The sequence below is a fragment of the Gobio gobio genome, assembly GCF_949357685.1.
Source record: "Gobio gobio genome assembly, chromosome: 7".
NCBI classification, from domain to species: domain Eukaryota; kingdom Metazoa; phylum Chordata; class Actinopteri; order Cypriniformes; family Gobionidae; genus Gobio; species Gobio gobio.
In genome coordinates, this window is record NC_137103.1 from 24,649,776 (window position 1) to 24,674,439 (window position 24,664).

General features: G+C 37.0%; 1 protein-coding gene across 2 annotated transcripts in view; it reads left to right on the plus strand.

Annotated features, from left to right (window-relative positions):
* Nucleotides 1–2,794: 2,794 nt before the first annotated feature.
* The window catches only part of tmem198aa (transmembrane protein 198aa), a 31,831-nt gene continuing 9,961 nt past the window's right edge, over nucleotides 2,795–24,664 (plus strand). Inside the window, exons 1-2 of one of the 2 annotated variants that reach the window (XM_079821506.1) lie at nucleotides 3,135–3,464; nucleotides 9,396–9,432. The gene's annotated coding sequence lies outside the window, so the exon portion shown is untranslated. Of the gene's footprint in view, nucleotides 3,465–9,395; nucleotides 9,433–24,664 lie in introns of both variants that reach the window. The other variant, XM_079821505.1, reaches the window with a different exon arrangement.

Here is a 24,664-nt window from a genome sequence, read left to right on the forward strand (position 1 = left end):
GAAGATGAATTCTTCAAACAGTGGTACTAGAGGATGTGGTGCTGGTCCTTCAAGAGTCACTCTCAACCTATCTGTCCATAAAGCCTATAAAAAAACCTTCTTCATGTATTTTACAACACTTCAGCTTGTGATTCTTATCTAGTGGGGGTCATTTTTTAGGATTCTTTACCTAACTGAAGTCTCTGAGATCCTGACACCTTGCACTTCTGGAGACTCCAGGTAGGTTGCAGCTCTGGAAAATGGTGGCGCTGGAGACTAAAGGGTTCCTGATGGTTTCACCCTTAATTCTTCACCTTAATTCTTAATTCTTTTGCAGTTAACAGGTGTCTTTTCTCCGCCACATGTTTTTGTCTGACCCTGCTGACCCAACGAGCATTTCACTGTCCAATGGTCATGCCTTAACTGCAATGTCTAGTATTGCATTAGTATTGCATCCTTCTCATGGGCATTTAATAATTTTTGACTTTTCAGTCTGAGTTAAATCTCTTTTTTGGCTCAATTTATCTGTAAAAGAAAACATGCCTAATAATTCTGCACACCTGAATATAAGGTGATTTTCATTTCCAGCCTTCATGAACAATTATATATCACTTATACATTATTAAATACTAAATCAATAGTAGTTATTAGGATTACTGTGGTTTGGAATTGGTCAAATGTGCCTGGGAAAAAAATATGATCAGAAAATCAACGTGCCTAATAATTCTGCACTCCCTGTATATATATATATATATATATATACATATACATATACATATATATACATATACATATACATACATACATACATAATCGTGAAGGTCTCTATAATCATCCAAACAAAACAAATCTGACAACAGATCTATAGTTTTTTGTACACTTAGTCAAAAGTCCAAGCGGCAACTATAGTTGCCGGTGGGCAAATGACTTGTTAGTACATATAATGGGGAAATGGGGTATACTGTGTTAACAGGTTAATAAATCAAGATTTTTGGTCTTGTTTAGTGCTTTTTGCTTTCATAATATCTCACCTAAAACATAACTTAGCCCTTTAACTGACATCTCTACTGTACAGTAGACCTTAATTCGATAGGGAAAAATATCATATTTTATGATATTATGTCTTGTAAGGGCCAAAATATTGAGGACCCTTCATCCAGTTTGGAATGGATGCGTTTCATTCTAATCGGTCAAGGACCCTAATTCTTTTTATGACTAATAGCTTATGATTCCATTATAATGTGGAAATTCAGACAAGTAATGAGTACATTAACATTATTATATGAAATCACCTACTACCGTCAGCCGTTGAATACTATGGGACTATTTATTTATTTATTTATTTATTTATTTTTGTTATATAGATGTAATTTTTTTGTCATTATATTAATTTATTTTCTTTTAACTTTTTGATACACAATGCCCTATTAGGGCATCTTAATGGCTGCACTTTGTTCTGCACTATGTTCCACCACTTTAAGACAAATGTATTTGTTGTTTGTTGTATTTTCATATTCAACCGATTATTAGATGCAGCTTTTTTGAGTTTGCATCGAATGTTCTTCGACTTTTATACATTATACATTTGTTTGTGAATAAAGATTGATCTGTTGAAAGCAGTTATTTTGAGTTAGATGCCAAATGTTCTCATCCTAGTCAAATTTGACATTGAAGGGGTGCATACAACATACAACAATATAGTTGCCGCACATTCAAATACGATTTTTTAAGAAAAAAACATAAAACCTGGGGAAAATAAATGCAGAACATGTTCACATAGGACACTATTAACATGACTATATGCATGAAACCATTCAGAAAAAATTGGGCACAAATGGGTTAAAATATTATAAATATAATTTAAGGTATTCTAAAATATTATAAGTTGCAAGTTTTATAATTTTGTAATATTCAATATTTGAAAACCCAATAAATGAATGAAAATTCATTTAACAAGTTATTTAATGATTTTATGAAAATTCTTTTCAAGAATTTGAATTGTCTTAAGAACAATGGTAAGAAAAAACATAAGAACATTCTTTTAACAAAGTAACAAAGAACAACGTTTTTGTGGGAATACAAAATATTCTTAATTTTTTTTCTTAAGTTAGAAAATAAGAAGAAAATAGCAGTCAAGAATATATATATCTTTTTTAAGAATGTTTCGTGAATCTGGCCCAATTGCAAGCTAACATGCCTAAATTAGCCTGTGTAATAATTCAGATTAAATCTTATAAAAGTGCCAAATCATTTATACGTCATTATTTACTCATCTCATTTATCTGACATGGAAATTAAACAAATACTCACAGATCTATAGCCAGATAAAATAAAACATTCTCAGAAAGTTGGCTTATGTTTTGGCTAGGTTCTCTCAACGTTATAGGCAAACATTGTTCCAGTAACATTATTATAATGTTCGGTCAGGGTTATGATCTTTAAACATGTTTTCAAAACATTAAAAAAAACTGTTTTGAATGTTTAGAGAACTTTCAGAAACAACATTTTCATAATGGGAACATTAGCTAAATGTAGCCTAGAACATTTGTTAGCTGAGACAGACCGTCACTAATTATAAATATAAAAGGCAGAGCTATAGGCTGCGTCCGATATAGCATAATCTCTTAAGTAGTACTTATTTTGAACAAGTAACTACTTCAAGTATGTTCTATTTAGTATGAATGTGTGTAGTATGAATGTAATCTGGATGTACTACATTCGCCATGTTCTCATTATCATGTGACCAGGGTCAGTTGCTTCACTGCCGTTCACAAATCCTCTCCCATGGTCTCAAGGGATAGTAAAGTGTCCAACCATACTGGTTGTGCAGACCATGTGCGTAGGGCACCAGTGGAGTAACAGGCCAAACATTCACCAAACTCCAAATAGCAATTTTTAACCTTTTTGCGGCTTGTTGTCACAACATTGTTAGAAGGTTGTCTGCTTTACGATAAAATTCTGTGCTTGCATTTGCATTGCCAACTTACAGTGACATTAGTTACAATAAAATTTCAACACACCCAAACTGTATAGTAGCTATATCCTTAATGGATAAAAAAAAAAAAAAAAAAATACTGAATGGGGTGCACAATACTTTGGCTTCATTTAGTGAGGCCCCCTTTGTGCACCTCCCCCCACTCTTAAGCGAATGGTACACTCCAAAGACACAGAGCATGTGAATCAAAATGAAAACACTGAGTGCCATCAGATATACACTAGAAAGAAAGGAAATCCGGAGGGTTACTAAAAAAGGCAGGTTTATCGTGATCCCGAATCAGTTTGAAAGCATCTGGACTTGTTTAAACAAATGATGTGAATCAGTTCCATAGGCTAAACATCGTGACACACCAGTTGTCTTATTAGAGCACAAACCGGATTCTGAATGCTTCGGAATGGGAAAAGCCTTCGCCACAAAGGATGCTAAAACTGAGTTATCAGCGCTTTGTGTAAGCGGTTAAAACCACTGATCTCGAGCTGTCACAACGGTAAGTTTTGTGTTATTTTTCTTTATCGACGTCCTTTGTTGTTCATATTTTGCGCTGTTATTATAAGCAAAGAAGTTTGCAAACCTAAATATGTCGTTAAAAATAAAAATTATAGTTAATTTTTTTCTTCTCCCAAGAGTATTGCTGGTTATGCTAAACACTGGAAGGTTAGCTTATATGTTGGAGGGTTTGTCCATTCCTTTGTCCACAATGCGTTTGATTACGATGGACAGAGTTACGTTGTTAAAATGTAGTGCAACAAATAAATGCTTTTAAGAATATCGTCTCAAAGATGTTTTCTGCCATTTTCATCTACACGCGATAACAATTTTTGGCAGCGAATTCGCTGAGGCATTGTTCAGCCCATTGTGTGTGTTCTTTTGTTTCTCGCGCTGTATACATTATGCCATATGGGATTGTTTTTCTCCTATAGTGTACATAACAGCTGAGTACTGTATCATGGGAGCAGCAACAAGCTGCAATCACAATATGCACTGCTTTAGTGCTTGGTTGTGTAGAAACGTTTTTCACAAACACTTATTAAGGTGAAAACAAGCGGGATTAATCGCGTGTTCGATAGCCGTGGAACAAGTCACGTGTTCCTCCTCTCTTATTGTTTTATGTCGTCACTGTACAGTGATATATACCCACACTTTACCAGTGAAATGTTTCTAGATAGACAATTCACAACCATTGCGTTATAATAAATTGGAGGTGATTACACAACTTTAATATTTCAGTGCTTTGCATTGTAACTTCTTTAAGGTAAATGTATGTAATGTGCCCACAAAGGGCCTATAAACAAGTCTGAAGTCTTCAGTTTAAGATTTGACTAGATGCTGAAAGATTTGAACAATGATTTTAATAATTAAAAAAATGAGAACATAATAGGTGTGTTTCATCATTCAAAAGTCATGGGAAAGAACTCTGTCACGGTCTTAATGATTTGAAAGTAGTAGTCTACCTCAGACTTTTGACAACATTATTGCATTCTGTCTATTTTCAGCAGCTGGGTTTGAATCCTGCTCTTTAAAATCGCTCTAAGAAAAGGCGTTTGGCTTTGTACTTTGGTGTGAACTAGTGTTGAAAACCTTTAAGCCATCTTACCTTATTTCAGACCTAATCTATATCAGCTAATCTTTCAACAATATTTGGATGGGAAAATAAGAGTGCATATATTTGAAACAATTTGCATCCTCCTTGTATTAGATTGCTTGCTATTGCGTCACTGTAAAAAAACAAATAAAACAAAGTTTTTTTTTTACAAGAAAATACAATTTCAGTCTTTCTACTGCAACATGTCAAGCTTAATTCAATGTGTTACTTGTGATTTGTGAAATTGACTTGCAATTTCTGTGTGAAAATTGTTTCAAAGTAAATCCTTCATTTATTTAAGTGTATGTAAATGAGTGTTATGCAACTTTCTGTTTTGGGCAGAATGGGATTTCGCATCAATAATTAAAAATGGTATAAACATCTATTTGTTTGACGGAAACCAGGGCTTTTATTTACACACACACACATGCACACACACACACTTAAACTTTCTAAAAGCTTTTATTGCTGCCTTGATTTACTGAACACCTCTAATGCGCCATAGAGAATTAATGTATTCTAAGTCTGGCCATTGTCCAACTACCCATCCATTATGAAACATTTGTAAACAAGGAAACAGCTTTTGTTCCCCACAAACAAGAAAGCATGACTATGTGCGGAAAATACAGTTTAAAAAAAGTAGTCACAACAATAAATCCTCATCTGTTCAAGGATGCCCAATATAATTATATAAATGTCCGGCCGTAAGGCACAGTTGTGTGAAACAATGCACAAAAAAAGAGAGGTTAAAATAATGGGTGGGGTGGAAAAAGTGTGAAGAGAGCGAAGTTGTATGAAAGCCAAGTGCTGTTTTCCGTAATGATGACTATTATGTAATAATAGATGGAGGAAGCAGCAGTGCCCCTCAGAGATCCGTGTCTAAATGAGTCAGGCTGAAGCACACAAAACATTTTTGTATTTGATTCGAGGGAGAGTGGAAGATGACGCTCAAAAGAGATATAGTGATGCAAAGAATGAATAGATTTGGGTACTGCAGAAAGAAGAATCCATGAAGATAGACCAGAGCGGGGAAAATGGAAAAAGACATGTAGAGAGGTGAGTTGGAGAGTTAGAGAAAGTTGATGATAAATCCATTAATCCATTTCACTGCTGTTCTGCTTAGCAGTCATAGTTCCTCCATGCAACAACACTTGAGACTCTATGAAGCTGGCTATATTAAACCAATAATATCAATAAAACTATAAGTATTAAATTCTAAAACATTTCTAAAATCATAATATATGTGAGGATCTTTTACAGATAAAGGTCTTACCAGACTCTCGTACATTTCATTTGTACAGAGAGTCTGGCCACTCTCCATTGACAAGTGTTTACTTCCTTGAAGGCGGGTACTCTGTTGAAGTTTAAAACTATTGGATCTGCCCAGAGCCACTCTGGATCTGCCATAACCAATCGCTAACGTTTGGTCGTGACGTATGTCATGCGCCGTTCGCCTCTGTTTCTCACATGGAAGTCCGTAAAAATAACTGCAGATTGTGCACGCCACCTCAGTGATAAAACCTAAAACTTGTGCATTCGGATTGTGATTTACTCACAGTGGAAGGGAGAGTTTTGTGATTGGGAACGCGTTGCTCACGTGGTCCGTAACATGTTATGCTGTATGCTGTAACATTGTATGCTGTAAATAAAATGTCACATGCTTGGTATGATGAGAATACATGCTGCCGTAAATAACGGCCCAATTCAAATGTTTACGTTACGTTATTTTTTGAGCGGTGATGAAATATATTGCTCTTGTAAATACTTGCCAGCATTTAAAGAAATACAAGTCTAGAAATGCATCCAAATTACAGCGAAGCGCAACCGCACGGTGCTCTGCAGTGGTCAAAAAGGATATAAACAGTGAATTTTGAAGTGATATATTCTTGAAAACTCAAGAGATGTGGATTCGGACAGCAATTTAATTACCACACGACCTTGGTGTTTGTCTAGGTAATTCAGCCGGGGATTTTTACGCGGGTGGTGGGAGACGGATGGCAATAAAATCACTGACTATCCCCTGTAAATGATGACAATACCTCCCAAACTTTGCAAACTTTTCCCCAACCCTGTGGGGAGGAGGGCCACAACATCATGGCCACCAACAAAACTCAGCAAAGCTTGTTCTTGCTCCGGCTTTAACTTCTGGATATTAGGCAGTGGTGCCACAACGGAATGAATGGCTTCGCTTGCATCTTTCTCCGCCGCCATTACTGAACTACAACTCAAACTAGCGCACGACATCAACGTCATCATTCTCAGCCACTCCCTCTGTTCGCTGATTGGACAGGTAAAAATTTGTTCGGAGAAAAACTAAGAATATACGGCAATCCCAGATGGAGTACTGAAGGAAAATGAAAATTGAGCGGAAGTATGTTGGAGGGCGGAGCCAGGTTATTTCAGATATCCATTGCCATAACTTTCTTGATGCTGAGAATGAACTTTTGCTACACTCTTAAAAATAAAGATTCCCAAAGGGGCTTTTTTTGCAGCAATCCCATAGAACACCCATTTTTGGTTCCCCAACGAACCTTTCAGTGAAGCGTTCTTAAAGGCACAATATGTAAGATTTTTGGATTAAAATATCCAAAAACCACTAAAACAATGTTATACATTTTGTTGACTTGTGTACTTACACTATCCCAAATGTTTCCAAGAATGTTTAAATCCAGAGAAATATGAAATTTTAACCAGGACACATTTTTCAATGACATCATACCCGCATTGCCCTCGATTTCCGTTTTTATTTTGTAGAAACCATGGAAACACCAAAGACGCTTTATTATGTGTTAAATTAGACAGGTAAGCAACTGTTTGGAGACATTTATTGACAGAAAACGAATCATTGTTATATTGCTCAACACAGTTAGTCTTTTTGTTTAAATCTTGTTTTCTTGATTTACCGCGAGTACCATGTTTTGCCATGCCTAATATTGATCTAGCTTACTGCAGTGTGCATCAAGTGCCTCATAGTAGCCGCCAAGTGAACGCAAAGAGTAGCATTATAACATGACTTTCAACACAGTCAAATGTATCTTATATGATAAAAACAGCGATGCGTATGCATGACCAGCTCTGTGAAACTTGGCTTTGTTTTAAATAAGAGACATTTTCATTTTCAAATAAATTTCTTAGTGAGAAGAACGTTTTAAAAATCGAAAGAACCTTATTTTCCCGGTATAAAGAACCTTTAGTGTAATGGAAAGGTTCCATGGATGATAAAGAGTCTTCATGGAATCATCAATGCCAATAAAGAACCTTTATTTATAGAGTGTATACTTTATATATATATATTATAGAGTACTGTTCACAAGAGGCAAGACATTTTCATGCAGTTTGTCTGTAATCCTTTTGTCCTGTAATTACATTCACTGTCTCTTTTGTTCGAGCTGTTCTTAGCTTTCCATTCTTATCTCGTATTTGTCTCCGATCCATTTTTCTACCTTCTGCAAGCAACATGTCTTTGTGCGTGGGAAAGAACCCTGGCAGATTGTAATTGTCTCATAGGCACATCACTCCTCTTTTATACATCTTTGGCTTTTAAAAGACTGTCTCTATAAGCTTGTACTCCATGTGATACATTAGAGCAGATGTTTGGTGAGTCATGTAATGATATAAGAGCCAGGCAAAATATTCCCCAGTGAATATTGTACATCTATCTACTGATCCTCTGCCATGCTATTGAGATTTATGGTTTAAATTAGTGCACCACACTGTCCTTTCTTTGCTGTGGATGTGAGAGACTGTCTTTGTTTGGCTTCAAAATGTTCTCTCAAGTGAAAAAAATGAAATGATTTTTGTATGAGCTATTGAGCTTGAACTGGAGTAAGTTTATCATTTTTATCCAGCCTTTCATAAATTCCCTTCAGCTGCATTTATGATGCATCATTTCTGAAAACGTAGTTTATCTGTTGAAGTCAAATTCCAAGCTTCTTAATGGGTCAGCAGATGGTTTAAGCAACAGATGACGTTTAAGCTAATGTTTGCTTGTAGACGCTGGTGTTGATTTGCAGTCGTCATGTTGGACTTGGCTGAGGAAGAACACTTTAATCTGAGAAAAGCCGTCTCTTTAGATCTCCGTCTCTCATCCCCAGCTAAAATCACCAGAGGTTTCCAAGGAATCAGTTCAGAGAAGAGAAATGGGCATTCTTATCTTGAAGATGTTTCTGGGTTTGGCTTTGGTGTTGGTTAAATCAGGAGTTGTAATAAAGGCTAGAAAAAATAGGGACAGAAGAGGCAAACTCCTCCTGGTGCATTGTATCATTAAAGTCAGCATGAAATGGATTGTGATCATCTTTTATTCCCTATTGTGGTGTATGGGCTTCTTGAACAAGAAAAAATATAGGGCAGGATTTGATTTTGTCCATTGGCAATTGATTGGTCTTTGAATCACAGTCGTTTGCGATCTCATTTGATTGACAGGAAAGGAAGTTATTTTGATGAAAGATTATGAGGGCTCATGAATTTAACTCTGTAAAGCCTGGCATATGAAATAATCTCAGAATGTAATTTTTTTTTTTAATGGAACTGTTTATTGAACCTTTAGACCAACATGTTCTCAAGAGTATTTGTATGCATTTTTATGTGATTCTCCCACACGTACATTAACTTGCGTTTCAATGTACACTGAAACGTACAATATTGACAGCCCTAAATGTAAATTATTTACATGTGAACGACTTTACAGACGTACATGTACAAATCGTGGCATTAAAGGGATAATTCACCCAAAAATGTAAATTTTGAACAAACATAAAAATACTATGGAAGTCAATGGCTAACGTCAACTGTCTGGTTAGCAACATTCTTTAAAATATCTTCTCTTGTGTTCAACAGAAGAAATAAACTCATACAGGTGTGGAACAACATGAAGGTGAGTAAATGATGACACAATTTTCATTTTTGGGTGATCTATCACTTTAATATTTTGATTCTATTGTATTAAATCGTCATTTCAGTGAATCATTTTTATTAAATGCATCAACTTAATATGAAATAATGCAAATTTTGAACGATTATGTTAAATGGGTAGTTCTTTGTTCACCTTCGGAACACAAATTAAGATAATTTAGAGATTTTTGATGACCCCTCCATAGACAGCAATTTAATTAACACTTTCAAGGAAATGTAGGAAAAAGATTGTTAAAATAGTCCATGTGACTACAGTGGTTCAAACTTAATTTTCTGAAGTGATGAGAGAACTTTTTGTGCACAAAAAACAAACAAAAATAACGACATATATACACATATATATATATATATATATATATATATTTCTTCACGTCTGTGTCAGTCTCTTACGCTGACCCAAATTCAAACCTAAATTTATTCATTGATCTTATTCTCCATTCTCAGTAGCGACCGTAAGCATCAAATTCTGCGTTTGTTATCAATTTAAAAGCTGCTTAAATAGTTTAAATTCTGCTCTGTACCTCATACAAAACTATTGCATACTGCTATAGAGGACTTTTGACATTTTTGGTATGAATAAATTATTGTGATTACACTTGTCTATCTGTTGTTTTTCTTTATAACTGTACATTTTTTTTAAGAAATGGTAGATTTAGTTTAAAGGTGGGTGGGATTAGCCTTTTGTTATTATCTTTTTAATGCTAGATTATTTCTAAAAGTGTTTTTTTTTTGCCCATTATTATGCTTATTCTTTTAATATTCGAGTGTTTGAGTTTAGGGGTGGGGTTAAAGGATCTAAAATATATCTATAAAATGGTTGAAGAGCAATTATACAAATATAAAAGTATATACATTTTTTTTAGCTGTAAATGCATAATGTTTCTATTTAAGTGTTGCTAGTATGTCCATATTGTGCATTTCAGCATGTATCCAAAATGTACAAAATTGTGCATTTTGTACCTGTAAATATTACATATTAATATCTACGTATTAACAATCAAACCAGAACAAAATATTTAATTTGCTAATTGTTGATATTACAGTATATTTGGGACTTAATTGTATTCACCGTGTCCCCCTGAGTTAGATAAGTCCATACATCTCCGTGCGTGCCATAACTCTGTCTGACGCACACACCGCTAGCCTAGCTTAGCACAAAGACTGGAGGTAAACGGCTCCAGCTAGCCTACAGCTCAATAAGTGACAAAATAATGGCTATTCTCTCATACCTGTGTAATAATCAAGGAACTTTGCTGCCGTACCATGAGTGCAGCGGTGCATTGATATTACACAGTGCCTGAAAATAGTCCCCAGCACGCTCTCTGTGCAAGCAGGTTGTCACGTTGGTTATGTTGACGGAAGTTAGCCTATTTTCAGGTGCTGTGTAATATCATTGCGCCGCTGCACCCATGGTACGGCACAAAGTTCCTTGATCATTACACAGGAATGAGAGTATAGTTCCTAGCCACATCGGTCTAGAAAATCACAACTTTTAATTTTCCGTCTGTCTTAGTACACGATGTGACTACACACATCACAACATGTAAATAGGAAAATGATGGCGTTATTTTGTCACTTACTGAGCGGTAGGCTAGCTGGAGCCGTTTACCTCCAGTCTTTGTGCTAAGCTAGGCTAGCGGTTGCTTCAGTCCAGTAAGTGTTCATTTTAAAATATTGCTAACTATATAAAATCAGTAAAGATTTTTACAGTAAAAAAGGAACATTTTTAGAAATATACTAAAAGGCTTTTTCCTGCAAAAATCTATAATATAACAGAAGCATATATTCAGCCAAGTTTTGATCATGTTGATATAATGTAGAGGCCTTAAAATTTGCGTATCAAATATATTATAGTGTTGAAAAATAATGTGCGCGGATAAATCATTTATAATAAACACTGTAATTTCATGGTGACTCATGGTGATTTAAAAAAAATAATAATTTTCCCCATTGATTTCTTCTAATTATTATGCCCATCTGTGACTTTGCCTTTTTATTTTAGCCTCAAAAGCTCAGAGGTCTTTATAATCGGGGTTCAGCAAAAAGAACATGATTTTAACTCAGAGGGCTTTTCATACACTGAACCTCTTTAATTGTGCTTAGTATACATTTTTAAAGCTTTTTTTTTCTGGCTGCAAGGGAGAATGACGCACTTAATGTATATCATTTTTCATATATCTCAGTAAATAGTTCTTTATCTATAGTTCCTGCTTTTATTTCTATTTATTCCTAGTTTCTAGATTTTTTACATGGCGGATAGCACCCTATCTTCCCTCAGGCCTGTCTTTACTCTATCCACTTCTGCTCCAGTGGACTGTCAGAGACTCTGTTCAGAGCCAAGCCAAGAATAGCTCAATAGATGCTCTGTATCATCCCCAAGAGCAGCCTGGGAAAATCACCAAAGCATTTGATATGGACACAAAGTCAGTGGCAGAGGTCACCCAGTCCTTTTGTAAGCTCGTTTTGTTTGTATGTGTGTGTGCATAAGAATATGCCTGCCCCACATGTGTATTAGGACAAATGTAATGTGAAGCCGAGGCTCCGGCATAATTACGTTATGTACTCACTTCATTTGTTTGCTCAGATTTACATGCTAATGACCGATTGTGCCCGAGGCCCATTGATTACAGATCCACCCACAGCACAATCAAGAGCAATCAGGGGTAAAAGGACTCCTAATGAAACAATGAAAATAATGAACAGATGATGATGAATTATCAGAGCAGAAGTGTGAAATGCCACTGCTTTTGGTCTTTTTTTCTTAGAATTTTCTTGCAATGTGCTCTTTGAAGTCCCTAGCTTTTATCACAAACCTAAGAAACTCTTTGTCCTGTCTGTGAAAAAAAGTGGAATGTGTTTGGAGGGGTTCACCCAGGGGCCTCTCAGCTTGACTGTGTGCCAAGAGCATAGAGTGCTCTGTTAGCCCCAATGCTGATGCAATGTACTTTTTTGAAAAAGTTAGGCCCCGTCCACACGGAGAAGCGTTTAGCTGTATATGTAAAAAAAAAAAATCGTATCGTATCAGCGTTTCGTCCAGACGGATCCGGCGGTTTTTTTTTAGTCCCAGAGTGGATAAATCTGAAACCGACAGCCTTGTTTTTTTGTGTGTACCATCAATTCGTATATTTTGTGAAACGGTGATGATGTCATTACGCCACGTCCCACGGGAAGACCAGAAAAAGACTAGAAGGGCTACAGCTACGACCACTGGGCATGTGCACATCAATATTGCGTCATTTGTATTTGCATTATTGTAAGGGTAGGTGTAGGCGTTAAAGGGTTAGTTCACCCAAAAATGAAAATTCTGTCATTAATTACTCACCCTCATGTCGTTCGACACCCGTAAGACCTCCGTTCATATTCGGAACACAAATGAAGATATTTTTGTTGAAAGCTGATGGCTGAGAAAGGCTTCAGATAGGCCTCCATTGGCATTCAGTACATTTATACTCCCAAGACCCATAAAAGGCACTTAAAACGTCGTTACAAAGTCCATCTCACCACAGTGACTGTACAATAATTTTGCGATGCGACGACAATAGTTTTTGTGCGCAAAAAAAAATCAAAAACACCTTTATCCAACTTGTTCTTGTCTTCCGTGTGTGCCTCCACGACGCATGCGCGAGAATATGACACAGATCCGGCGTTCGGACACATGACCCAGAAGCGATTTGTTTACAAGCAGAGGAAGGCGCGCGTATCTAAGCTGTTGAATTATACATTAATCGTGCTTTAGGTCTCGGCGTAGTTCTCAAAATGGGGTTAAAGTGTGCATTTCATGGATTCCCGAACCCCAGCGCTACGTCATATTTTCGTGCATGCGTTGTGGAGGCACACACGGACAAGAACAAGTTGGATAAAGGTGTTATTTAGATTTTTTTTCCGCACAAAAACTATTGTCGTCGCATCGCAAAATTATTGTAGAGTCACTGTGGTGAGATGGACTTTGTAACGACGTTTTAAGTGCCTTTTATGGGTCTTGGGAGTGTAAATGTACTGAATGCCAATGGAGGCCTATCTGAAGCCTTTCTCAGCCATCAGCTTTCAACAAAAATATCTTCATTTGTGTTCCGAATATGAACGGAGGTCTTACGGGTGTCGAACGACATGAGGGTGAGTAATTAATGACAGAATTTTCATTTTTGGGTGAACTAACCCTTTAATAAAACACATCTGGTAAGTAGCAAATTGATTTATTGTTATTTTATCGTGAGATTTTGCCTCACTTCCGACCGTTGCTGTACCCCTTCTAGCCACAACTCTCACAACTCAACACTTCTCCGTTTTTAGTGTATTTCTAGTCGGTTTCGGTGGTTTTGTGTTTACGCAGATATTTCTTGAGACGAGGGAACAAAAAGATTGGATAGGGAAAGCTCTGGCTTTGTGTGGATGTTGCCTTAGATTGGTATGTTCCACACTTCCACTCTATAGCATATCAAACAGTACAGGGCTGGTGTGTACTTGTGCAACTTGTGCCAGTTATAATGTGAAGCCGCAATAGCACTAAGGTGGTGATTATGTTGCTAATGATGATTGCACTCATAAAATCACACACTCTAATCAGTGACACACACATACACACACACATACAAACAGTATAGTATTAAAGGAGTAGTTCACCCCCCAAAAATTATTTGATAATCATTCACTCACCCTGTTGTTGTTGTTCCAAACCCATATGTTGTTTTTGTTTTCACTGGAACAAAACATTTTGAAGAATCATCAAACAGGTCTGTACTTTTAAAGCAACACTATGGGTGCGTCTCAATCAGCTCCCTAGTTCAGTAGTCAGGGCACTGATCAGGGAGTCGTCTATTTTAAGGGCTGTCTCAATCAAATAACCCAGGGTGCATCGATGCTCACTATGGTCCCTTAACCAGAAGTTCTGAAGCGCGAAACTCAAATCACATGAGCCAACTCACTACACATGATGACTGATAACGACGCGCGATATGTGTTTTTAAAAACAGAAACCATTATTTTATTATATTTCAGCATAAATATACATCGTTAGACAGGTAATGAACACAATCTAGCTAACATTTCTAAATTATTTACGGCTGAAATATTGCACGTATATGTAACAAGCAAAGTATTTATCATATTGTACTTTAAATACCATTACAAGTAATGTCAGAAAGATATCAGCTCTGCTGTTGTTCATAAATACCAGTAATGATGTTGTACAATGAAGATGTTGTCACATCGCCGGAAATAGAGTCATCAGTGTCCCAATGTGTAGTGAGCCAGCGTCTTTTACTGTCCTTACCAGTGCCCAAACTCGTGTACACGATATACTGATTCACGAGCTCGGGGGAACTAAATGAGACCCACCCTATGTAACTTTTGGCGCTCTAGCGGTTAACAAACAGAACATTGGCAATGTCTATGGCGAGTCAAGCAGGTACTGGGCTACTCCGCAGTGGTGCCGACCCGAACCGGACTAAAATAGTCAGAATATAAACGCTTATTATAAGTGTACTGTAGTGATTCAGGATAAGACAACAACACGGTTTGGAAAATTGATTCATGATGTACTCCCTCGTAAATTGGATCCATTTTGAGCACATAATGTTGGTTTAAGGCAGTGTTTCTCAAACTTTTTCTGCCATTCCCCACTCTGGAGGTAGTGAAGGGTTCCGAGCCCCACCTGTCCCCAATCGCCCCAACAAATTTTTTCCAAACTATCAGTATCAGTATTTATGATGGCCGATAAATTAATATTTGACAAAATTATAAAAATGGATGAAACACCGCTCAACCACATTATGAGTGTTGGTGTTTCATAGTTTTAATACATTTTATTTATCAGAACTTTAATATATTTTTATGTTCCTCTGTTCTGTTTTGACCATAATGCAGTTTAAAAATAAACTTGTTTGTTTTATCACATTATTTTAGAGAGGCTGAGGGATCATGAATAACTACAAATAACTAATGTAAGGGAAATCTATATGCGTTGTGTTATATGTGTTATATATATATATATATATATATATATATATATATATATATATATATATATATATATATATATATATATATATATATATATATATATATATATATATATATATATATATATATATATATATATATATATATATATATATATATATATATCAGCCGATATATCAGACGAACTTGACAAACTTGCTTACCATGTCATAAAATCTAATAATCGAATTCTCAAATATGTGCAAGTGAGTGTGTTTTGCCATTTAAAAACCTTCATAAATTATCTTGATTTTGATCTATAACGTGAGATGGGCGCCTATGTTTGTTTGCGTCGCAGTTCAGAGAGTCCTGTCAGTCGGATTCGCGTGAATTTATCAGTTTCTCCCGAAATACATGCAAGTAAGTGACCGGTGAACTGGGAGAAGAATATAGTAAACTTTTTAGTTACCTATACGTGTATCTGATATGAATAAAACGTCGGCAAATTATTTTTGAATGGATTGTTATTGCTGCGTCTAGTGACACCAGTGTGTAGGCCTATTTTACAAACTCTAAATGTATTGTTTTACTAGTAGGCCTACTTATGTGTATTTAAATGTTTGAAACCTAAAATAAACATTATGCATGATATGTTAAGCCACCTTCATTTATTTAGCGCATTTTACAACACGGATTGCTTCAAAGCTTTAGTGATAATCGGAAATAGGCTACATTTTGCTTTAGAAGAAAAGCTAAAGTAGGTTTTTTTATTATTATTATTATCAAGCACTGAGCGAGTGCTTTTATTATCAAGCACTGAGGCCCTAGCCCGGCCCGTGTCCGACAGCTTATCAAAATTCCGACTGAAGCCCGTGTTTTTTTTCCTTCTAATTTTTATCCTCCCTATTAGGCCTACACATTGTTGCAGCCATTAAAATAGTTCAGTTTTGTTTTTAATGTCAAAGTAGTTATATTTCGTTTCGTTTCTTTATTAAGTTAATTTAGAAAAATGTTTGAAGCATTTATTTGTTTGTTAAATCTTTTTTTTATTTTAAGTAACGACCAAGCGGCCAGCAGCCGACAGTTAGTTAACCACATGTTTGATTAATTTAGCCTCTCAAATCAAAACTGGACTTGTCTCTTGCTTATAATAAAATCCATAGATATAAAACATTTCAAGCATCACAATGTTAATTTAAATGTTTAGCCTAAAAAAGGCATTTTTTTTACAAGCTGAGGCAGGCTGCTCGCAACGGCGCTCACAAACAAAACGGGCTGATCGAGAAAAAAAAAAAAAAAACACACACACACGCTGTTTGTCCTATCCTTACACCTATCTACAAAATTATTATAAATCCGATCTTCAATTCCCGGTCTGAGCTATATGCACATTTAACGGAGTTCACGTCAACGAAAGCAACAGATGAGCTGCATTATATCAACTCATTTCAAGATCAAAGACCGCAATATGAGAGAGCGACCTGAACATTGGGAAGAGCATTTAGTCTCATTCGTTTTAATGAAGATGATTGTGTTTTTGAGCATCTAAGACTTAGCCTATTTTCTGTTTCACTTGCGGCCGTTTGCGTGTTGGCTTGCTTTACTCATTTGTGGCGATGCGTTGCATAGCGCCAGCCCCGCGCCACTCTAAACACTGAGCGAGTCATCTTGACAGTCGCGGTGTCATGGTCTCATGTTGTTTCCACCAGCGCAGCACATCTCATCTCAGGTGCACCGAAATAAAAATCCCACATGTGGGACCACTCAAAAGGGTAATAAAGATGGGCTCAAAAATGACCACATTTCCTCCCGTTTGTCGCGCCCCACCTGTCGCGTCTCTATTCCCCACCAGTGGGGCGCGCCCCACACTTTGAGTAACGCTGGTTTAAGGCCAATTCATGCATTGACAGACACTGACCAACGTGAGCAATCACCAGTTATAGTACGTCACTTCTCAGACATTCCTCGACCCGACAAATGCTGATTCATTCAACATGTTCAGCAGATGACAGATGTCAACAAGGGTAACACAGATCCAACAAAACCCGACAAAGTGTCTGTTGTCGTCTGTCTGTCTGTCTGTCGGTGCAGTATGAATTGGCCTTTAGTTCATAGTGACCATGTGCCCTCAAAAACACCAAGAAAAGGGATATGCCATTAAAGAGAGAGTTCACCCAAAAATGAGAATTCTATCATCCATTAACCTCGTCGATCCAAACCTATTATACTATTATACTTACATCTTCAAAACACAAATGAAAATATATTTAATGAAATCTGAGAGATTTATATCTCTTCATTCAAGGTCCATTTCACCAAAACTTTGATGCTTCAAACTTCATAGAGACATTGTAAAAGAAATCCAAATGCGTCAAGCGTTTTTTTAATCCAAGTCTTCTGAAGAGACACGATTGATTTATATGATGAACAGATTTCATTTAGGTTTTTATTCATATATAAACTTTGGCTGTGTCCGATATTGCCCCCTTATCCCCTAAATAGGGCAATATTTGAGGGCACAGCCATTTGTAGTGGTGTCCGAAACCATAGTGGACGTTATTGCTAGTTTCAATATACATTTTTTTTCATTACTGGAGTTGCCAGTTTGCTACATTTCAAATAATTATTAAACGGCAAAGCACAATATACAAAAGCGTCAGCCCTTCCGGCGCAAATTCACTCACTCGTTTTCATTCACTCCTTCAAGTGGAATAAATTAGTGGAGTATTGTAGGGAATAGTGAATGAGGGTATAGGGGGTGATTTCGGACACCGCAATTGATCACCCCATAGAGAACATCAAATATTGTAAACAGAATTACAAACCTCATTGGTTCCTGGCATCAAGGAAGCACATTTGAGCTTCTGTTTATCATGATGTGCTCTATGTATGTGCATTGATCAATGTTTATTAATGTTTATATAATATAAAAGTCTAATCTGTTCATCATATAAAGCAATCTTTTCTCTTCAGAAAACGTAGAGCTCAATACAAGTGGTTTTCTTTTTCGATCTCTTTATGAACTTTTCGACGGGAAAATCTTATGGGTTTGGAACACCATGAGGGTGAGTAAATGATCTTTTGAGCAATATGTCACAGAATCTGTAGAGTCTGTGTTTTATGCATGTGTATGGTAGTCATGATGTTCATAGAGCTGACTAGCCGCTGTGTTGGACTCCACGGTTGTTCTACTATCTCATCTCTGACTCAGAATGGTAACACACAGTGGGGCCGCTGTAGGGTTGGTTAGTCATTGTTAAGAGCCGACCGCCAGTAGACAAAATTGAAGAATGCCAGACTCAAAGACGCACACATTGGTTTGCACATGACTATGTACACATTGCATACAAACACCCATCACATTGCTAACATCATTGAGGTCAGCAGAAGGAGAAAGCCGGTCCAGTGCTAATGGAATTTAGAGCAGAAGCTCTCAACAAGATTAACGAGGTTTAGCAGGGCCATCGCCTTGTCCGCTAAATCACTCAGTCCAACAGCACACACATAGACTCTCACTCGCTTTTCTCTCTCTTTCACACACACAAACGCGCAAACCCTTCTCTCTCGAATGTACGTGTCCGTTCTGTTTATCTCACGCTGACACACGCCGTCACCCCTTCCTCTCTTTTATTCTCTTGCACGCTCACCCACCCCTCCGTTCAGCCTCGCACATTTCTCTACTCAACTGTCTGTCCCTTTAACCTGGCAACCATTGCCAGGGAGACCTCCACAATAGTGACTGCAGTGGAATAAGGAATGGACACTTTAGTAGGATGCTCCTTTATCTCCATTATCCAAAGCTCTCGGCTGGCATCTGCTCTCCTGCTGTCGTTCCTGACATAAGTGGTTGTTCAGGGAGCAGGAGCTGTGCATTTTTACCTGTCAGATGCCACCTTCCACACCTGAAAGTGCTCTGCAGGGAGCTAATGAATGGAGTGTTGTTATTCAGAGTTTAGTGTAGTGTGTGGAAGTATTATTGAGGCTTCTTTCCGCAGCTCTCGTAAGTGTTCATGTAGCTTATAGCGGGATTGAAATAAATGTGCATGTGACGGATGTGAGCGATTAGCCGGACCAACACGGTATGCTCATTGCTCACACAGAACAAGTTTAAAAAACCCTCATTCACAAACTTCTACTCATTTCTCGCCCCTGATTTATGAAATATTTTGACCATTAAGAGCCAGCACTCTCAGACCTTTTTGCCATGTTTAAATCCATTCTGCAGATTTCCCCTGAAATCAGTGCAGAAAATGTGATTAGAATTGACCTTAGAATGTCAAAAGATCTTTTAAAATGAATGTTTGATGTACCACGAAAACATAACCTTCACTTAATACATCAACAACATTACCGGTCAGCACTTATAAGGAGGAAGAAGGAAAGATCCAGTTATGTTTAAATACATAAGATGTTATTGTTTCAGTTAGAATGTATCTAATGGTAAAAGTATCCTTCCAATGGATTTCATACAGTCTAAAGTAAGGGTGGCTGATGTTTATTTTGAGCAAGATACTTGGTGGTTTCAGTCCTACACATTTCAGCACGGATTATTTTGTGATCCTGTCACAGCTTAATGTTTTGTAAAGAGGCTGTTATTCAAGGGTGGGGCCGAGTCAACTATACTGAATCTGACCGCAAACCCACAATGCACTTTGCTGCGTTCTTTCACATGCAAATAGAAGTCCTACAGGTTTACCTGAAAATGAAAATAATTTACTCGCCCTCATGTCATTCAGCTGAAGAATAAAAGATATTATATAGAAGATAAAAAATATTATTATATTTTGGGATATAATTTTTCGGAATGTTTTATACAAAGTGATCATTTTGCTTCCGAAGACTTAGAAGAATATGCAAATAAGTGATATGGATTAATTATACACTACTTTTTTTCAGTTCTGGGTCTCATTGACTTTTGTAGTATGGACAAAAACAGCTGAAAAATTCTTTAAAATATGGATTACATAGGAAATAACATCATAAAAGTTTGGAAAGACAAGATTTTCAAGAAATTTTCACGATTTTTTTTCATTTACAGTTAAATCAAAAAAAAATATTTAAACCGGTTTGACTTTCTTTATTTTGTGGAACGCAAGATATTTAAAAATAATTTTTGGGTGACCATTGGCTTCCCAAAAATATCTTCTCATAATGTTCCACAGAAAAGAAAGTCATACAGTTTTGGAATGTCATGAAGGTGAGTAAATGACAGTAAATTAACTGCCCATTTTAGTGAGAGAGTAGCTGTTTAAAACAAGGGATTGATCTTATGATTTCGCTAATTTTGTTTTCAGATCATCGTGTAATACACAATTTCCAGCTGGATGGTTGTGTATCTGTGAATATTGCCCAGTGTTCCACATATACATTAGCAGACATGTGCATAGTGGCATGATGTATTTTCAGGATCACCAGGTGCTTATAGTGACTGCTGTTATAGTTAACCTAAATGGAGACACATGGGGCTGTTTGTAGCATATATCTTTTCACATTCTGGTTTTTATCCCACACTCTCAGAAACAAAAGGTACAGTGGAGGGACAATTGTATAACTGTACCTTTAAAGGTACACAATTGGTCCTTAGGGTACAATTAAACCCTTGGCAGGCAAGTTCGGTCCTAGTGAGTCGCTGTCCAGCAGAGTTTGGCTCCAACCCTGAAAGACATCTATAGAAGCTCTTATTGAGAATTAACAGAGGTTTAGATGTTGGTTTTATTGAAAATATTTGTTCACCATTATGGTGATAAGTGTTTTCTTTAGTTGGGTAGTTTGACTCTTGGGTTTTTATGTGAGTTTGTGGTTTTTGTTACAGTGTTAACATAACATATAATCTGTTCAAATCAAAAGAAGCCATAAACAAAAATTGTCATGAAGAAAAATGTTTGACTAAACTCATCACTGACTAAAAATATGAATAAATAATATTCACCAACAATACTTTCTTGCCACAGATCAGGCATTCTGAATTTTGATTTTTAAAAACATTCTAGGGAGAAAAAAGTTTTGACGCACACAGATATCAAGACTCAACAATGGTGACATACTTAATGCTGCAATGCATACTGGGAGCCATGAGTTTTATACTGTGGTAGCATAGTAGGCTTGGAGCTAAACTCTGCAGGACATCAGCTCTCTAGGACCGAACTTGCCTACCCCTGACTTAGAGATACAAAAATGTACCCTTAAGGGTACCACCCCAGTGACGGCCACTTGTACCTTAAAAGGTACAATTTTGTACCCTTTTTTTGGGGTTTTTTTTTTGAGAGCGCAAGTCATTCTTTGTGCTCTCAAACACAGCTGCTAGTTTCAGAGACAGTCCCCATAGGCTGTACTCAAGCCCATCGCATTGTCTGTTATTGTTCAGTTGCGCAGCTGTTTACATTGATCTGCCACTTTCCATCTAATGAGAAGGGCACATACATATTGCGTGCATAATATATAGAGCTTCGTTCTGCTGACATTTTCTCTGCGGGCCTTTCAGCGGTCTCTGTAAAATATTCATGTGAAGTCACAAGCTCAATAGAGCCTTTTGTTCTACATCATGACTGACATCTACACCTGAGGCAGAAACCATGATCTGATGTCCAATGGGACGTACCGAAGGTACCATCAGAAGGTAGAGAGAGAATAACAGAGATTTGAGGTTTTTTCGTGATTGGAAAGAGGTTGAAGACAGCTTCTTTTCTTCAGACAGTTGGTGTTAAATAATGCTTTTTGCATGGAGATGGATTAATACCTGAGAGTGGATTTCCCAGGCCATTCCAGTGGTGAAATTTCATGTAATGTTATCTCTTTCTGTCAAGTGATGAATATTTGCCTGAGTGCTGAGAGTTGTTGTGTTGGTCCAGATCGATTTATTTTTCCTTGTAACGCAATCCTGTCTGAACTGTGCTACAAGTTTACCCATGCATGGATGAAGGCAAACACGGCTTAATAAAATGATCTCTCTATCTCTATCTCTATCTCTATCTCTATCTCTCTCTCTTGCCTGTATCCCAACCCCCCCACCCCCCGCTTGTGGCTCTTTTTTCACTGCTGGAAAATCCAGTTTAAGCTAGCTTTGGAACATTGTAGCTGGTTATTGTAGCTTGACATTTTCAAGTAACGTTACTTTGCGCACTCTGTTTCAGGTAAATTGTCCCAAGTAACACATATAAAAATACTATAATTTCAATGTTTATACATTATTTATAATTCCTGAGTAATGTTTACAAGTTACTTTTAAAGGGGACCTATTAGGCCCCTTGTTACAAGATGTAAAATAAGTCACTCCCCAGAGTGCGTATGTGAAGTTTTAGCTCAAAATACCCCACAGATAATTTTTGCACAAAAGGTACCCTTTAAGTATTTTTAACATTACTACAATTCATATGTGAAGCAATAATACGGATAATGTACTTGTACAATTCAGAAATTGAATAATTTTTTAATGTAGTAATGAATTATGCCCAGCCTGGACTGGTTTAGAAAAACAAAAAGGAATGGATAAAACAAATAAAATCATCCAGTCCTCAATTTATTTACTCTGCAAAAGCAAAAGAACAGAGTTAGATAATGTAACATTGCCATCACACACACAGTACAGCTTGAACCAGCCTGGACCAGTTTGGACCAACAGAAACCAGATCACAAATCACAGCTACCAGATTAAGCTGATATTTGGTCTCCTGTCCTGGTCATTTTTACTAGATTCCTCTCTTTTTCTTCCTGTCTTCTCTTCCCAGGTTTTCCCTAGTGGACCAAGTTGTTTTTTTGCACGTCCAGAAGGGGAGGGGTTTCCTTAAGGGGGAGAAAGAATTCACCAGCACTGGAAAAAATTGTAAGGCAGGCTAAAACATTGATTGGTTCTCAGGCTGTTGCCATGGTGGCACGTCGCTCTCCTCATCTCAGCCAAATGGTGTATACCTTTGTAGCATCCCAGAATTACACTGTTGTTATGACAACAGACAGGAAGTGAGGCATTGTTATCCCAGTTATAAAAAGGCTTTGTTTTCCATAGCATTTCCTGCACCAAACAACATTCAGTTGCACTGGAGAATCTCTCATAACCCAAAAGTTCTCTTGCGTGTAGTAAACAACTTGCAATAATAATCTCTTGCCTCATTGCCAATATGAGGTTACGTGTAGCATTTTGTATAGCCGAAGAGCTATATTGTTGTAAAATATGCATCAGGATGTAAATAAATAGGACTGGTGTTGCTGGAAATGGCACTTTTACGTTTACGTTAATGTATTAAAAGCTCTGCTTGACTTTTCAGTTCAGCTTCTTAGTCACTGACGAAAATAATGTCTCTGTTCATTATTGAAGCGTTTTTGTTTCCGTCAGATCCACAGTAAATTCCAAAGAGCAAGTGTAAGTGTGTGTCAAAGATTTGAGAGATTTTAGTTTAAATTAGAATAATGAGTACCCCAGAGTCTAAGTCAAGTTGAATATGTGCTGCGGCTTAATAGGGTTTGTCTTCCCTGCTTTCAACTGATTTTTAAGTTGGATAGTGTAATTTCAAGCTACAATCAAAGAACGAATAGAGAGAGATTAGATTTGTCTCTGAAAGGAGTGGAGAGGATATTTGAAAGTTATTATTCAATTCATTCAAAATGTCTACTTTTATTCATTGCATTCCAGTAGGGTTTGGTGCATTTTGGGATTGCAATATAATTGCCTCAAAAAGGTTGTCTGAAATGCAGAGGGAACCAACATAAATGATTCTTTGCGATTCAGACTTCAGAAATGATTATTAATTACCATCCCAAAAGGCACCAAACTCTACTGGAATCCTATGAAAAATATATCTTTTAATAAATTGATATAGTATATTGCCTGATGTCTGAATCGTAGAGGGAACCATCATGAAATTAAATGAGGCAGTGTTCCCCCTTCAACCATATTTTAGCAATGGACCATTGTTGGTGTGATGGAAACTTTGGTTTTGTTGTAGTGCATTTTTCTAAAGCAAGCAAACTCTTTCATTGACAAAGATACATTATATTGCCAAAAGTTTTGGGACGCCTGCCTTAACATGCACATGAAATGACATCCCATTCTTTAATATGGAGTTGGCCCACCCTTTGCAGCTATAACAGCGTCAACTCTTCTGGGAAGGCTTTCCACAAGGTTTAGGAGTGTGTTTATGGGATTTTTTGGCCCTTCTTCTAGAAGCGCATTTGTGAGATCAGGCACTGGTGTTGGATGAGAAGGCCTGGCTCGCAGTCTCCTCTCTAATTCATCCCAAAGGTGTTCTATCAGGTTGAGGTCAGGA